This window comes from Peromyscus maniculatus, chromosome 7 (assembly GCF_049852395.1).
Source record: "Peromyscus maniculatus bairdii isolate BWxNUB_F1_BW_parent chromosome 7, HU_Pman_BW_mat_3.1, whole genome shotgun sequence".
Taxonomy (NCBI): Eukaryota; Metazoa; Chordata; class Mammalia; order Rodentia; family Cricetidae; genus Peromyscus; species Peromyscus maniculatus.
In genome coordinates this window covers 59,974,324-59,979,216 of record NC_134858.1, presented here as the reverse complement: position 1 = coordinate 59,979,216, position 4,893 = coordinate 59,974,324, and the positions used below count along the sequence as shown (strand labels likewise).

Here is a 4,893-nt window from a genome sequence, read left to right as displayed (position 1 = left end):
CCCAGCACTTGGGAGGCAAGGGCAGGCAGAGTTCTGTGAGTTCGAGGCCAGCCTGGTCTGCACAGTAAGTTTCAGGTCAGCCGGGGCTACATACTGAAACCTTTTCTCAAGAGGAGAGAACAGGGATGGAGACACAAAGTGTCTTACTTTTTAAAAACCTGCTCTCAAGTGTGATGAGAGACGGAGAGGAAAATTGTTTGAGAACAATCGATTGCGACAGGAAGGTGAGGGGGGATGCCAAGCACTGCATTCACCACACTGCTTTGTCTGCAAGAACCAGAAAATTAAGCCTAAATGGATTTCAATAATGACTGAATGCATCATCCATCACACAACAAGAAGCCCAGAGGCCTCTCACAGGGGCCATCACGTCTCTTGCTTCTCATTGTTCTTGGGTTGATTCAAGATGGCAGCTGAAGTCCTATTTGTTCCGTGTAACCATGCCACCTTGGGATGGAAAAGGCTGCCCAGAACCCCCAACACACCTTTCCACTCTTTTCTCTGGTCAGCACTGGGATCGATGCTCCCTTCGGCTCCAGTCACAACTGAGGAAACACAATTGCTGTGAGGAAGGCTCAGCAGTTAAGTGCACACATTGCTCATACTGTTCCAGAGGACCTAGGTTTGGTTCCCAGTACCCACATCAGGGGTCTCACACCCACCTACAACCACAGCTCCAGGAGATCTGACACCTTCTGACTGCCATGGGCGACTGCACTCATGTGCACAAATCTATACACATATGTAATTAAAAATAAGACAAATCTTTAAAAGAAAGAATCCCCCAATCGTCAGGATGGGTTAGGCTGATTGTGACCTGATCCTGTGGGATGCTTCCTCCTCAAAAATGGGGGGCTTGGGCAAAGGGGTGGGGGAGGAAGAGGAGGAGGAAGAAGCTGAACTGGGTTCAGGAAGACAGTAGTGTCCACTGGTGGAAGAGGAGAGACAGCACCAAAGGGCAGCCTTCAGGCCCACGATCCCCAGAGTTTTCACATCGGCGTTCTCCACTCCGGCCCTGAGAACCGGCAGGAAAAAGCCAGCATGACGGTACACATGCTAACCATGCAGACTTTAAGAGAGCCTGGTGATGCAGATCCTGGTGCTCTCCTTTCGCAGACAAAACGGGGTCATAGAGTGTTCAGGAGCCCATGGAGGAGCACGCGGTTGCTGGAGCCTGAAGTTAACCCAAAGTTGATTTTGATTTCTGTGATACGCTGTTTTGGGGGAGGCTGCCATTATTCTGATCTTTTGGAAGAGGAAATTGAAGTTCAGAAACATGATGTTTATTCACCTGTTTATTAATTTCCCAGAAAACTCACCTTTCTAACCCAGGGGCCACACTAGAGTCCAGGAAGATGTGGCCTTTGACCTTATGGTGTAAGCAGACAAGTAGGATGGAAGGAAAGACAGCAGGTTCTGCCATTGGGTGTTTGAATGAGCAGCAGCCCAGACGCTCACAGCTGTGTGACATTAGGTGAGTCCCTGTCTTATCAGCCCCTCTTTATCCTTTGGGTATGGGGAGAGCTGAGCATGGCACACCCAGATGACATCAGGTCATGGTTTCACAGCCTGGAGGAGGAAGCTCCTACTTTGCAAGAGCATATAGATGCATTTGGAACAGGGAGAGTGTTGGATTGAAAGAAAGTGGCCCCCAAAGGGAGTGGCACTATTAGGAGGTGTGGCCTTGTTGGGGGAAGTGTGTCACTGTGGAGGCGGGCTTTGAGGTCTCTTTTCCTCAAGCTTCACTCAGTTCGACAACCAATCAAATTCCTGCCACCTGCTTATCAAGATGTAAGGACCCTCAGCTCCAGCGCCATGTCTGCCTGCACACTGCCATGATTCCTGCCATGATGATAATGGACTGAACTTCTGAACTAACTGTAAGCGAGCCACCCCAATTAAATGTTTTCTTTGTAAGAGTTGCCATGGTCATGGAGTCTCGTCACAGCAATAAAAACCCTAAGACAGTGAGCGGGGCTGTGTGATTTGTAGTACCGAGGGGATGCGGTCTTTCTAGGATGAGGTGCCACAGGAGGGTGGGAATGACTTGTTTGAATACTTCTGTGGCTGAGCATTGAACTGATTGTTGCTATTCTGGGATAAACAGAAACTTGAGCTAACCTGTCTGACTTAGGGGACTCTGCCTCAGGAACAGAATGGGAGGGCAGTTTGCAGTGAGGCCATTTAGCAACTTCCTGATGTCACCCATGTTAAGGCAGCATATAGCACCGAGCTTGAACTTCAGGTCTGATACTAAATCACTGGTTCCTTTTTATAAACATTATTAGGGACCTGGGGAGACATCTTAGTGATTAAGAGTGCTTGTTCTTACAGAAGACCTGGGTTTAGTTCCCAGCACCCACACCAAGGTCTCACAACTACCCATAACTCCAGTTCTAGGCGATTCAATGATGTCCTCTTCTGGCTTCCCTGAGCACTTATATATGTGGTGCACAGTCAAAGCAAATCTTCAAAAATCACACACACACACACACACACACACACACACACACACACGCACACGCACACGCACACTCACAATCTTGCTTTGGTATGCAGCCTTGGCCAGCCTGGAACTTGCTATGTAGACTAGCCTGGCCTCAATTCACAGAGATCTGTCCCACTCTGCCTCCTGTAAACTGGGATTATAGGCAGATGCCACTATGCCTGGCCCCTTATGTTTCTTGAGATAAGATCTCATATAGTAAGCTGGAGAGTTGTGGAAAATACTTTTAATCCCAGCACTTGGGAGGCAGAGGCAGGCAGATCTCTGTGACTTTGAGGCCAGTCTGATCTACAAAGCAAGTTCCAGGACAGCCAGGACTGTTACACAGAGAAACCATGCCTCAAAAAAAAAAAAAAAAAATCTCATATGGCCTAGGTTGGCCCCACATTCACTATGAAGCAGAAAATGATCTTGAATTTCCCAGCCTCCAGTCTCCACCTCCCAAGTGCTGGGATCACGGGTGTGTATCACCACACGGGTTTACACAGTGCTGGGGTTGGAACCCAGGGCTTTGTGCATGCTGAGTAAGCACTTTGCCAACTGAGCTACAGCCTCAGACTCACCGAGGGTTCTGCACCTTAGTACATCTGTAAAATGGGAACAGCGGTACCTGATTCATTGGTTGTTTGTGAGTTTTAAAGGATGTGATGTGAGTTAATAGTTTATCATGAGGTTACCAACTGCCAAGCACAGGGCTGTGTGACTTGTATAGTGTTACGTTGCTGCAAGCAGAGAGCTCAAATGGCGTTCATCCTTTATTCCGGGTACAGGAAGCTGCCCGAAACCTTAAACAGGTCTTTTACGTGATAAGTACTGGTCTGGTCATCTGTCGGTCTAATGCGATTGCATCCACCCCCTTAGTTGTTCACACATTCAACGTGTTTTGAGGGCCCACTGTGAGATTGGCGCTGGCACAGTGAAATGGTCTTTTAGAAGCTCATAGTCTGGCTTGGAGGCGTGGCTTGAGTACTGTGTGCGCTACATCTTTGGAAGTCAGTGTCTTGGGTGACACGTGGGACAGCCTGGAGGTAAGAGATGGATTGCAAAGGACTGAGCATGTTCTCCGATGAAGCCCACTGGACTAGCTTCAGTTCCACCACCACACTTTGGGCTGATGATCCCTCTGCCCCGCAGTGGAAGGAGCTCTTCCATTAAGATCCCTAACAAATGTCAGGCTTTGAGCTGACATAAAATATGTCTTGAGCACAAGGAACTCTGGGCCCTACGCTGTGGCTGTCCCTTGCTGGTGTGTGACCTCAGGCATGTCACCTTCCCTCCTTGTGCCTCAGCCTCTTAGGGTAACGAAGGATGGGCTCTGTGGTCCTGAAGGTTCCTTTTACCCAGGGCTGGAGGCCGTGACTCCAAGGATCCACAGCCGTTCCTTGTACGGGGTTTCCCTTCCCTTCCCTCCGCTCCATGAAACGGCTGCACAGTGCTTGCTTTGGCAGCACACGCAAAAAATTAGAATAATACAGAGTAGATGAGGATGGCCCCGGTGCAAGATAACACGCAAGCTCTTGAACTGTTCCATATTTTAAAAATAATATATAAAAGAAACCTCCTCCCTACACAGCCGCGCGTCCTCTCTAATACACAGTGCGCTTCTGGGCAGGGACCGACTCTCTCAGAAAATTGCTCCCAGGAGGAAAATGAAGAGAGACAACAGCAACCAAAACACAAAAGCAGTCAAAACAGAAGGGCCGCTGCTTGCCGCTCCTCTGTGGCTGAAGCAGGCGCATTGGGCCAGCTTGGCTTTTTCCTGGGGAAGACTCATCTTTCAGTTAGCTGTGCCATGGCCTGGAGGTTCCATATTTCCCAATTCTGTGTTTGGAATACTCTTTCTCTCCACAATATTTCAGAAAGAAGAGCCAACTTTGCAGTTTTCTCCAAATCTGCTTATTGCCCGGGGATCTGGGAGGGGCCGAGGCGGGATGAGAAGATGGAAACCCAGCTGGACCCCATACTTTCCATGCTGGGCAGCTTCCCAACCACAGCGGCAGAGGGAGGATGGAGAGGAGGACCCGGGGCACCTGCCTCCAGTGACAGGCTGTGTAACAGGATAGAAGAGTGGAGGGCACCTTCCCACAGGCTCTCGTTCCCTTGTGTCTGGAGTCTGGCTGCAGTCAGAATGTCAAAGGGGCAATGGTGTGTGGCTGCCACCTCACCTTCCCAGCCTGGGCTCTTTCTTCTTTCTGTGGGGAAAACCGGTTCTTTCTTTCTTTTGTATATTTTTTTTATTCTTCTCTCATATATTATATCCTGATTACAGTTTTCCCCTCCCTCCTCTCCCCCCAGCCTCTCCTCCCCACCTCCTCTCTCTCCAAGATCTACCCCGCCCCCACCCCATCTCCCTTTAGAAAATAGCAAGCCTCCCAGGGACACCAACC

General features: G+C 49.5%; 1 non-coding gene across 1 annotated transcript; it reads left to right on the top strand.

The window, feature by feature from the left end:
• The first annotated feature begins 3,938 nt into the window (after positions 1-3,938).
• On the top strand, positions 3,939-4,043 carry LOC121831204 (U6 spliceosomal RNA). Its single transcript, XR_006074584.1, has one exon. It is a non-coding gene; the product is annotated as a U6 spliceosomal RNA (small nuclear RNA).
• Positions 4,044-4,893: the final 850 nt, after the last annotated feature.